Genomic DNA, 12,911 nt, shown 5'->3' with positions numbered 1-12,911 from the left:
AAATTGCATTTTTTTCATAATAATCTGAACCATATTAGACCTTTGCTTTCGAGGTATTTTTCAATTTCCAAAAATCTTTGTTGTTTTGTAGTTTTTTTAACATTCTAAAACTGTTCTGTGAGAATAAACTAATGGTAACCATCTCTAATACCATTAAACATAGAAAATTTGTTCAATGAAATAAAGCACCATTTGAGAAACCACTACAAGAAAAAACGTATTTATCGACGCAAAAAATCGACGGCTATCTCTCCCGTCGATATTTTTCGACGGCTTGCTGTCGATTTTTTTTAAAAAATAAATAAAAATAAAATAATAAAATCGACGGCCTGTTCGTCGATTTTTTTTATGATGCATTAAACCTCCGCAAACTATCGTCATATTGTTGATGAATCAGAGGATGAAAATACTTTTATTTTAAAATCGACATACATGGCGTCTATTTTTATATTTAAAATATCGACAACCTTTCTGTCGATAAATTTAAATAGTTGAGATGGTATGGATTTAATGTATAAAATAGACGCCAAAAGCGTTGCTTTTTTCAAATTAAAATCGACACAAATGGCATCGATTTTATATAATAATATCGACGACAATGTTGTCGATTTTAGTAACAATTTAAAATCCTCATCACCACGTAGATGGTAATTGTTTTTTCTTTAAAATCGACAAATCTATTGTCTATTTTAATAATTATAATATCAACGACTATTACTGTCAATAAATTTTAATGATAGAGATCTTTTTTCAAAATAGGATAGAAGGTATAAATTTATTATATAAAATAGACTGTTAATATGTTAATTTTTGTTTTAACTCGACGAATTTAACGTCGATTTTTATAACAAAAAATTATGATCGCATTTATTACCCACGTCTTTCGTTTCAATCAGTTTCTAAACATTAACCCCAAACCTCAGAGAGACTCAAAGTTTAGAGTGAAGCTGTTGCTGCTTCTTCTTCTCCAATGCTTGAGAGTAGAGACCAGAGACGGAGTCACCGTCACGGAGAGAGGCAGAGAGCAGATCAGTAGAGCTTCTTCTCCTCCGACGATTGAGAAAACCCGCCGTCCTCCGTCGGAGAGCAGAGCTTCTTCTTCTTCTTCTCCTCCTCCTCCTCCGCCGAGCCCGCCGCCGCGCCATCTGTTCATGTAAGTTCCTCTCAGTCTCTCTGATTATTATACTTATTTTTGCAGTTGTTGTATCTACTATTTTCATAATGAAATTCTGAATTTGTGTTTGTTAATAACAATCGCATCACTGAAACCTAGTTAGCATAATCAATTCATCACATTTCATCAATTCAATTGACCGTGCTCAATCAAAATCAGTTACTCTCTCTCTTTTGTTCTTCAATTGATTTTTTCATCAATAAAAAATTTGCTCAGCATTTGTAGATGATTCACTATTTTTCTCAATGATATAGGTCTTCAATTCAAAGATTGATGAAGAAAGAAAGGCATTGCGGGTGTTATCACTACTTTTGTTCATTTTTCTGTGTTATCCTGCAATTTTGTATTCTTTCTTCATGACTGACATGGATTTATAGGATTCTTCTCTATTTTTGGTGTTAGTTCTCTAAATTTTTATTAAGTTAGATTCAACGATCAACTATATGTAACCTCGTTTTATGCTGAAGAAATCTGTAAAGAACTTCAATGTCTTGCAACGCTTGTTCATGAAGAGCTTAGAAATGATCATTTAGTTATTTTATTTTTCTTAGGGAAGAATAATCTCTTGCAGTCTAAGATTAATCAATATGATGCCAATTTTCAGGGAGTGAAATGCGGTATCTATGGTGCCAATTGCCCTGGGTGGATAATAAACATGGAGGTTCATTTTCATTTCTTCGCTTTCACATTTTGTTTCGTCATCCTCTCAATGTTTCTTGTTGACTAAGTGCAACATAACTACAGGCCTGTAATGCAACATAGCTATTCTAGGTTTCAAGTTGTACCAAATTATTATTACCTACCTATATGTATGTTAACACACTGATTAGTGCCTACCTATGTGGAACCTTGGACAAGTTTTTTGGTTTAGTCCTTCTTCTTAAGTATATATAAATATATATATATATATGTGTGTTCTAGATTGGCATGTTGACATGTTGATGACCTTTCTCCTTGCTTACAGGTTGTGGCTGGAGAGCTTGAACTGAATCATGAATGCAGTTTGATGCACTGGTCGTCAGAGGATTTCGAATCTAAATTGCAGGTATTTTAAATGTTTTCCTTTGCTGAGAATATGTTACTTATACAAATCACTCATCATATATTTCGTTATGACGAGAATTTATGCTGGATGAAATTTTGACAAATATCTGATGTGGAAATTGTGAACTAGTTCATAACTCTGATTCCTAAGGAAACACAAGGTTTTCTATTTTGTCCTAAAACCTAATGACAAAATTCAGTTTACAGGCTCTACTATTTTGTCCAAATATAGTGTTTTGATATGAACAAGTTTTAGCTCATTGCAGTTCTTGATTTCTTTCTTTCAATTTTGTAGGGATCTTGATTAATGGACAATTCCCAGGGCCCACTATAGATGCGGTTACAAATGATTTAAAAATACCAGGGGATGAATTGGAAGTGAATCTCAAGAGTTGGGCTGTTAGCTCAATATCTAGCTTTCAGAATATTTACTTTTTGGGTTAGTATTTAGTTATTACATATTTGGTTTTAAATTTTCAGTTTCATGCTACATTTTGTTACTTATGACAATGTGACTTTAGTTTTTCAAAGGTTGTAAAATTTTATGATTTTAGCTTTTTGTACTGCAGTCTGCACTATTATAATTATTCTGTGCAAAATACATAAACATCTAAAACTAGTATTATGTTCAAGTTTACTATAGGTGAAAAGACTAACAAGAGGAACAACTGATGAAACTATAGGTGACTTCTTATCAGAACTTGGAATCATGGCTCATGTAAGCCACACCAACACTGCTAAATTGGTTGGTTATGGTGTGGAAGGTGGAATGCATCTGGTTCTTGAATTGTCTGAAAAAGGAAGCCTAGCTTCAGTTCTTTATGGTAATGCAGGATTAATTGTTTAACCTTTTCAAAATTTTCATATGTTTCTAATTTCTTGTGATTGTTATTAGGGTCAAGGAGAAGCTTCCGTGATCTATTTGGCAGAGAATTGCATTAGGAACAGCAGAGGGAATATTATATCTTCATGAAGGTTGTCTTTTGTATATGATTATATTATAAGCCTGTCTTTCTTAGTTGTTTTCATTGTTTCCATGTGATTACAAATTTTCTATTTCTTTAATAAAATAATTATCTATTCAATTAGAATCATGCATGAAGTCTTTGTATTGCTCTTCAGGAGGATGACTTATTTGCTGTTTCCTCACTTGTTTTTATATTTAAAATTTTATTTTCCTCACTTGTTTTTATATTTAAAATTTTATTTTTATCTTGTCTTGAGTCTTTATGTTAGAGAATTATTTATTATTTTGATAAGTTTGTAAACTTATTATTTAATATTTAAAAGTTTATTTGCATTAATTATTTTCTATTTTATTTTTATATTTAAAAGTTTATTTGCATTAATTGTTTACTATTTTTTAAATAAAAAAATAATTAAAACATATAACTATTAAAATCGACGGCAAAGTTGTCGCTTTTTTAAAAACCAAATATAGACATAGAATTTGTCGGTATCTAAATAATTAAATCGACGGCAAATGTGTCGATTTTATTGAATCAAATATCCACGGTAACGTTGTCTATTTTATTAAGCATATTATCGACACATATTGTCAATTTTATTGAATCAAATATCGACGAAAATGGTATCGATTTTATATAATAATATCGACGGCAACGTTGTCGATTTTAATAAGAAGATAAAATTCCCAAACTCATATTATAGACGGAAACACTATCGATTTTATTAAATTATTATCGACGGCTAGACAAGCCGTCGATTTTATTAGAATTTAAAAAAATCGACAAGCTTAATAGCGACCACCTCTTTCGTCTATTTTGCCGTCGAATTTTAATATTATCGACGGCCTAGCCGTCAATTTTGCCGTCGATTTTAACGATATTTCTTGTAGTGAACATTGTATCAAGAGATCGATAGAATTGGATAAAATTAGAGAAAATAAAATAGAAATAGAAATCTCTAGAATTATAGACAAAAGAAAAATTAAAATTTTTAATTACATCATGAATATTCATACTATTATATTATATCATACTCTTAATCTAATTGGGTTATAAATTCAATACTAATCCTAACAGAATAATTAGAGAGTATTTTTTTTTGGTGTCTCAGTTGTTAAAGAGTATTTAAAAATATAAGTAGTTAATATTACCAAAAATAAGAAGTGATATTTAAAACAAAAATGTTAAAATTATGCTAAGTGGTGTAATTTGTAAAAATATTTGCGTATATATTTATATAAACAGATACATGTGCAAATTTTCATGCTATTCACGTACTAAAACATTATAATATATATTGAGTTTCTTGCATATTTTTTGTTATAACAATTTTGAAGGACGATATTGACATGTTTGATTTCATATTTTTGTAACTATTTAAAATTACCACGCTCTTTTGACTTGTCATGAGTTATTGTGTCCTTCAAAGAATAATGTCAAACTTCAAACCCACCCTTAATTAGCTACTAGCTAGTATTGTTTTTTTTTATATTTTTTCAAAACAGTCATATATATAATTATAATTTATATATTAGATTAATAAAATTATATTTTATAAAAAAATGTTGCTAACAAGTCTCCTACTTGTTAATAAGATTATTTAAAGTATCATTTTTTTAAAATACACCATAAATATATTGAAAATTATAAACTTTTGGATTTTCAATATAAACTTTTAATATTTAATGTCCTAAAAGTGCTTATTAATTAAGATATTTATATGTAATTAGTTAATTCTTAAAAATGTTTAGATTTTGTTAATGAGGGTCTTAAAGATCAGGACAAATTTTTTAATAATCTAAAAGTGAGAAAAAATCTAAAGATATTGAATGCATGAAAAAAAATTAAAAATATTTATTTTTAGAATTAACATTTTTAAATTGATTTGTGTGATTTCTATGCTGAATTTGTCATTTGGCTTAAGCGAGAAGAGAAATGCTATATATTTGAGTTTTTTTTATAAATTAAGTCTAATAAAAATTTTAATTAGACTTAATTAAAAAAATACTTAGATGTATAATATTATTACAGAATAAAAGAGCGTTCAAAAAGAAGATTTTTATCAAGTGTTTACTTCAACCAAATATTTCTTCACCTAAGACACCAACAAAAAAAAAAAACTACATCTTCGTCTCTCCCTACTCACATCAATTTCATGCACATGATCACGATGGCTTTCATCATCATCTTTTTAATATTTATAGCTTCACAAACCTTCGTGAACATTCCATTAACTACAACGACGGCCACGCCTTTGAGTTCAGAGAGCGATAAGATTGCTTTGCTTGCTTTGAAGGACAAGCTTTCCAATGGCGATCCTCATGCTTTGCCATCATGGAACGAGTCTCTCCATTTCTGTGCATGGGAGGGCGCTACATGAAGTCGCCACAGAATGAGAGTCTCGGCCTTGCAACTTCAAAATCAAGACTGGGCTGGTACTCTTGCACCATGCTTAGGAAATTTAACGTTCCTAAGGGAGATTAATCTTACTAGAATCAACTTGCAGGGTGAGATTCCAAGAGAAGTTGGTCATTTGAAGAGGCTGCAGATTCTTGACTTGAGGCAAAATAGTCTTCGTGGTGAGATTCCTATGGAGATGATAAATTGTTCAAGCCTTAAGGTGATTGTATTGTTCAGCAATAATCTAACGGGAAAAGTACCTTCATGGTTTGGTTCTATGATACAACTTACTAAATTGGGGCTTGCAGCCAACGGTCTTGTTGGTAGCATTCCTTCTTCTTTTGGAAATCTTTCATCGCTTGAGAAGTTGTCACTTGCATTCAATCATTTGGAAGGAAGTATAACTCCAGCTTTAGGTAAATTGTCGAATTTGACATTTTTGTCTATGAGTGCAAATAATTTTTCTGGCCAAGTTCCAAATTCACTTTACAACCTATCAAATATTCAAGTTCTTGATCACAGAAAACCAGTTAGTAGGTACCTTTCTCTCGAATATACCAATGGCTTTTCCCAATCTTGAAATATTTTTGTGTGTAGGAAACCAATTCACTGGTACTTTTCCATCTTTAATATCCAACCTATCTGAACTGCAACACTTTGAAATAGCTGAAAATGATTTTCATGGACCAATTTCTCCTACTATAAGAAGTTTACACAAACTCCGGATATTTAATGTCGCTGGTAATAGATTTGGGAGTGGAAGAGCTCACGATTTGAATTTCCTTTCCTCGTTAGAGAATTGTACTCAGTTGCAAAATCTGGGGATTAATGGAAATAATTTAGGCGGTGTATTAACAGATATCATAGGCAACTTATCAAGAAATCTTGTTTTGCTTGCTATGGGATCCAATCAAATATCTAGAAGGATACCTGAAGGAATTGGAAAATTAATCAACCTAGCATTACTTGGTATGGAGAGAAATTTGCTTGAGGGAACAATTATGATGGTTTCAGTGGCTAAGAGAAGGGGGGTTGAATCTTAGCCCCTTTTTCGGTGCTAACACTTGCTGAACTTCAGAGGAGACTTTTTTGTTTTTGCTCGTCACTTAACACGAGCAACTTTGTTTTGTCTCGTCACTTAACACGAGCAACTTTGTTTTGTCTCGTCACTTGGCACGAGATAATTCTGGCTTTTGCTCCTGTGTAGTAGAAAACAGAAATGGAGTAGAAAGAGAAGAAGATTGCACCCAGATATATCCTGGTTCGGCTACTAAGTGCAGTGCAGCCTACATCCAGTCTCCATCACAAACATGATGGAATTTCACTATAATCAATCTGATTACAACTTGTAAAGTGCTAACCCAACTTACAAGGGGATTCCCACAGAATCATGATACACAACATAGATGAACAAAGGAACTCTAAGACATCTATGGCGTTTTCTTTTAATTTTGCACTCTCTGCCTTTTTCCGCTCTATGGCTTTTTCATACAAACCTCACTTGTTTGCCTTTTTCCATGAGACTCAAGACATGACAAAATTAAACAGAAAAATTACATAACAGAATACATTGAAGGAGAAGAGAAAACTGTTAGCTCAGGTAGCTCTGAGAACTCTGTGCCTTGCACTCTCAATTTTTCTCCTTGCCTCAAACAGTGGTTGTTCCCCCTTTTTAAAGAAGAGGAAAGCCTCCACACTTGAAGCCAAAACCGAACCAACTTCTTCCTCCTTCAATGAACAGAACCGGTTCGGCCACTCAGAGAGAGAAGAGATAACCATGCATTAACCAACATGCAATTACCTCTAGTCCTTTCTTGATCATCACCCTTCATCAATCCGGGCTCTCCATCCTTGGCTTCCTCTCCAAGATGGATTCCTGGCCCTTGATGCCGCATGATGATAATGACTTCATCTGCTTTAATCTCTGCCTTCAACCATCACTTCGCCACTCTAGCTACTCCCTGTGGTGGTTGAGCAGAATCAAAGACAAGCCATGCTTCAAGAATCTCCTCTAGCTGGCCGAATCTTCTTCTTCCATTTTTGAGCATAAAAGGCTCAAGATAGCCTCACCAAATCTAACCACATTTGGTGAATATCTTAGCCACAGCTCACTTTTATTTTGGTGTGTTTTCTTGCCATCATTAGCTTGATGGTCTTGATGCATGCCACTCTTTCTTTTTCTTTGTTGATGAGCACGGCGTCCATGGTTTACTGGACAAAGACCAAAGAGAGAAGAAGAAAGAGATGAGAGAGAATGTGAAGTTAGAGTAAAAGCAATTAAATGACATATAGCATATTGATTGCTAGCTTTTACTTCCCATGCTTTGAGTGGAGGTCATAATGATTCCCATCAAATCAAAGTCAAGTTCTCTCTCATGTTTCCAATGCTAGCTTATTTAAATTTGAAATCCATTCTTAGCAAGCAATGGAATCCGTTGAAGAGTATGAAGCCTTTTTTTTTCTTTGCTTCATGGATTCGGTCAAGCATTAGGAACTCTCCTTTCAAATAGAATTGGGCTTGGTTGCAATGATAATTAAATCAGGTCCAAGAATAACATTTGCTTTCCTGATAAAATTTTGGATCAAGCATAGAACACACAAGAAAGCAACTGTTTGGGCTTGCAACAATAATATTTATTCTAGCCCAATTATAACTAGCTTTAATTACAAACACAAAGCTGAACCAATAATGCAACAGTTGGGCTTTGTTAATTTTTTTTGTTTCGGCCCAACATAAAATCTGCACAACAAAATTATTAATTAAGCATATATGAATTAGGATTAAATTAATAATTTTGTATTTGAATATTTTAATAATGTTTGTTCATCATCAAAATTAAATAAAAGGGAGAAAAAAAATTAGGGTTAGTGGGAGTACGTACTCCGTACTCTGTACAATTTTGAAAATCGAAGATGAGCGGTGGAGTGAGCGGGGAAGAGACTTTGAGGGTGAAACACGGTGAGGCAGCCGATAATGTCGGCGGAAGAGATAAGGGGGAGAGCGGGGGAGGGATTGCATCAGGAGAAAAGGAGGATCATATTTCGGGAGGGGTTTCTAAGCCTTTGAAGGTTTCTTTCAGGGACAAAGTTGTGGGTTCCAAGATTGCTAAAGCTTTTTCACTTGTTGAAACTTTATCGGGAGATAACATTGCGATAGTTTCTGGGAAGCAAGGAGATCTCTTACCACCGAGTGTCACATTTACCCAAGAAGCTAAGAATTGCTTGGCAGAACCTTATAAGGATGCTATAGTGATTAAGGTGCTAGGTAAACATTATAGCTACACTACATTGTCTCATAAACTCCGAACGGTATGGAGGATTAAGGGAGGTTTTGATTTATTGGACGTGGGATTTGACTACTTTCTTGTGAAGTTTGATGTGGCTGAGGAGCGAGAAAAGGTTCTCTTAGGAGGTCCATGGATGATTGAGGGAAATTATGTGGCTGTGAAGCCTTGGGACCAAGAGTTTAGATCAAGTGAAAACTGTTTTGGAGCAACTTTAGTGTGGATTAGAATTTCTGGATTACCAATTTGGTGCTACCAAGAAGATGCAATGCTCCGTGTTGCGGCTGCAGTTGGCATTCCCGTTAAGGTTGATTTGGCAACAAAATTAGCTGAAAGAGGACGATATGCTCGAGCCTGTGTTCAGATAGATTTAGGATTGCCAGTGACTAAGAAGATTCTTGTTGAAGGTGTTGAATATGAGGTTGAATATGAAAGTCTTCACCTTATTTGTGGCTCCTGTCTCAAGTTTGGTCATGATATGAAGGTGTGCAAGACTGACAGCAATGCAGGAGGAGGAACTAATGCCAAGGTGATCAGCGATGTAGCAAAATAGCCAGAAAGCTCAAATTCAAAAAATCCAGTGCATGTGGAAAAGGCAAGTTTTCATTTTGGCAAGAATCTTGGAGATGAGACTGTAAATGTTACTGTCCCAAATTTGGTGGAGAGTGATTTGCATGCTGTTCATGTAGACCATGCACAACATGAGGATTTGGAAGGTTGGACTCAAGTGATTAGGAAAGGAAAGTATAAAATGGGTCAAAAGCCTTCTCCTAGTACCCATCAGGTCCAACCAAAAGCAAAGAAGACTCCTAACAAGGCTACCAGTACTTGGACAAGGCCTAACCACCAACGTACAACACATGCTACTGGATCCAAAGTAAAATTAAGCAGGGGCATCAATATTGGAAAATCGGTTAGTGTGGCTTCTTCGGGGACTCGGCACAATGTTCATTATCAGCAGCAATGTGAGACAACAAATGGCACTGTGCGAAAGCGTCCTCGCCCAAACTCTTTGCAGAATTCACCAGTAGATAAGGATGGAGCATCGACGGCAGGTATGGTGCAAGTTTCGACGGAGAAAATTGGGCTGCCACTTGAGAGTCCATTAAAGGCAGGATTGTCGAAGACAGGGACAACATGTTGAGTCTCGGGTTTGTTATTGGAGCTCCCTTTTTGCTGTTTTTTATGGATAGTTTCAATATCATAGCCTGGAATGTGAGGGGTGCGTCTAACAAGATGGCCCGTGTGCATTGCAAAAATTTGGTGAGAATATATAAACCATCTTTCTTCTTTCTCTTTGAGACTCATACCATGTTTAATAATTTAAAAAATTTTTGGGATAAGTTGGGTTTTCATTGTGTTGGTATTGAGGAAGCAGTAGGACACAGGGGTGGCATTTGGTTTCTATCTTCTATTGCTAATTCTTCTTGTGTGGTTATTGATCAAATTGACCAATGTATCACAGTGAAAGTGAGTGTGGGTAACTTAGTTTGGCTTTGTAGTGCAGTATATGGGAGTCCTCAATTCGAAAAAAGATGTATGCTTTGGGATCATTTGCGTTCTATTAATTCAGGCCATAATAGACCATGGATGGCCATTGGTGATTTTAATGAGATTATGGCACCAGATGAGAGTACGGGTGCTTATTTTTCTTCTCACAGAGCTAGTCTATTAGCTACTACTCTAGATGACTGTGAGCTCTTTGATCTTAAAGTGACTGGTAGGAGATATACTTGGTATAGAGCAGTTCAGGCTAGCAGGAACTTGGCTAAAAGGTTGGATAGAGCTCTAGTTAATGAGGCGTGGATGTCAATGTTTCCTGAGGGTTATTCTGAAATTCTTAGCAGGCTTCATTCTGATCATTGTCCTATTTTAGTTCGTTGTCATGGTAGCCCCAGAGTGAAAGGTTCTCGTCCTTTTAGGTTCCAAGCTGCGTGGGCAACACATCCTTCTTATAAACATGTTATTAGTAAGGCTTGGAATCAAGAGTTTGGAGGCGTTACTGAAAGGCTTAAGATGGTTCAACAGGCTTCTTTGGACTTCAACTCAAAGATTTTTGGAAATATTTTTGTGCGAAAAAATAAGCTGGAATATCAGATTGATCAGATTCAACGGCGTTTGGAGGTTACCGATGTGTTATCTCTGAGAATTAAAGAAGCTGAACTGAGGGAAGATTATAATAGGCTTTTATTGCAAGAGGAACTTTTTTGGTACCAGAAATCTAGAGAGCAGTGGGTCAAGTATGGGGATAGAAACACTAAATTCTTTCATCTTCAGACTTTGGTGCGTAGAAACCATAATAGAGTACATGGATTATATGTTAGAGATGGGTCTTGGTCTACTGATCCAGATATTCTCCAGGAAGAAGCCCTCTCTTTTTACAAGAATCTCTTTGGTACAACGGAAGAGGTTGAGGTTGATTGTTTAGGGGATGTTCCGATGCCCACTCTAAGCACTGAGGCTTGTGCTAGGTTAATTGACCCTGTCTCTTTTGCGGAAGTCAAGTCAGCAGTATTCAGTATGAGCCCTTTTAAGGCTCCTGGTCCAGATGGCTTTCAAGCTTATTTTTTTAAAGAATATTGGGAGATAGTAGGCACTGAGATTTGGAATATTGTCCGGAGCGCTTTTTTGGGAGAGTTCTTAAATCCTAGCATCATGGAAACTCTTATTGTGCTTATTCCTAAAATTGATAATCCTACCTTTATGAAGGATTTCAGGCCTATTAGCTTGTGTAATGTTGTTTATAAAATTATCACCAAAGTATTGACTAACCGACTTCGGCCTTTTCTTCCAGATATTGTTAGTCCTTTACAAGGAGGTTTTATTCCGGGTCGTGGTGCTCCTGATAATATTATTGTGGCCCAAGAAATTTTGAATTTCATGAAGCACACAAAATCCAAGAAAGGTACTCTTGCTTTTAAAATTGATCTTGAAAAAGCTTATGATAGGGTGGATTGGAGGTTTTTGGAGAGTACTCTCATTGCTTTTGGTTTTCCTATCATCACTGTTAATTTGATTATGACTTGTGTCCGTGCATCCTCTCTTTCTATTATGTGGAATGGGAATAGATTGGATAGTTTTGCTCCTAGAAGGGGGCTTAGACAGGGCGATCCAATGTCTCCTTACTTATTTGTGCTTTGTATGGAAAGACTTGCCTGCTATATATCTCATAAGGTGGTCGAGGGTGTGTGGAAACCAGTTTCTGTCACTAGGGGTGGCCCAAAATTTTCTCATTTAATGTTTGCAGATGATCTCTTACTCTTCTGCCAGGCTACAAAAAGTCAGGTCCAAATGGTCATGCATTCTCTTAATATTTTTTGCAAGGCATCTGGCATGAAAGTGAATCTTGAAAAGTCTAAAGCTTTTTGTTCTAAAAATGTGACTGCTCGTAGAAGAGATATTTTTACTAGTGTTTCTTCAATACGTTTTGCTTTGGACTTAGGAAGATATCTTGGAGTTAACCTTAATCATTCCCGTACCAGTAGGGCTTCTTTTCATTCGGTGATTGAAAAGGTGAGGGGAAGATTAGCTAATTGGAAAGGAAGGCTTCTAAATAAAGCAGGGAGACTTTGCCTGATCAATTCTGTTGCAGCATCCATTCCTGTCTATCATATGCAGGTATCCTTTTTTCCAAATTGGGTTTGCGATAAATTATCTTCTATGATGAGACAGTTCCTTTGGAAGGGTCAAGTTGATGGTAGAGGTCTTTCTCTTGTTAATTGGAGGACCGTGATCACTCCAAAAAAATTTGGTGGCCTGGGTGTTAGAGACCCTGCGTGTGTTAATATATCTTTACTTGGTAAATTGGTGTGGCAACTTTTTCATTGTCAGGACAAGCCTTGGGTTGCTCTATTGAGGGCGAAGTATCTGAAGAATGAGGGAGTTTTAGATGGCCCTGTCCCTTGCAATGCTTCTCATGTTTGGAAGAGTATCTCAAAGGCTTTTGGTGCTCTTAAGGATGCCTTCTCTTGGTGCGTTGGGTCACTTGATCAATCTTTTTGGTTTGACAATTGGAGTATTGAGGGCCCAATTGCTCAAGAT

The 12,911-nt window shown here is 35.5% G+C and overlaps 1 long non-coding RNA gene across 1 annotated transcript; it reads left to right on the top strand.

Moving 5' to 3' along the window:
• The first annotated feature begins 844 nt into the window (after nucleotides 1-844).
• Nucleotides 845-3,312, top strand: LOC112701119 (uncharacterized). The gene is made up of 6 exons (XR_011863658.1): nucleotides 845-1,153; nucleotides 1,779-1,835; nucleotides 2,139-2,219; nucleotides 2,514-2,657; nucleotides 2,852-3,042; nucleotides 3,114-3,312. It is a non-coding gene; the product is annotated as an uncharacterized lncRNA (long non-coding RNA).
• The last annotated feature ends 9,599 nt before the right edge of the window (nucleotides 3,313-12,911 follow it).

Source organism: Arachis hypogaea, chromosome 7, assembly GCF_003086295.3.
Source record: "Arachis hypogaea cultivar Tifrunner chromosome 7, arahy.Tifrunner.gnm2.J5K5, whole genome shotgun sequence".
In the NCBI taxonomy this organism is placed as follows: Eukaryota; Viridiplantae; Streptophyta; class Magnoliopsida; order Fabales; family Fabaceae; genus Arachis; species Arachis hypogaea.
This window is presented reverse-complemented; position numbering and strand designations above follow the sequence as displayed.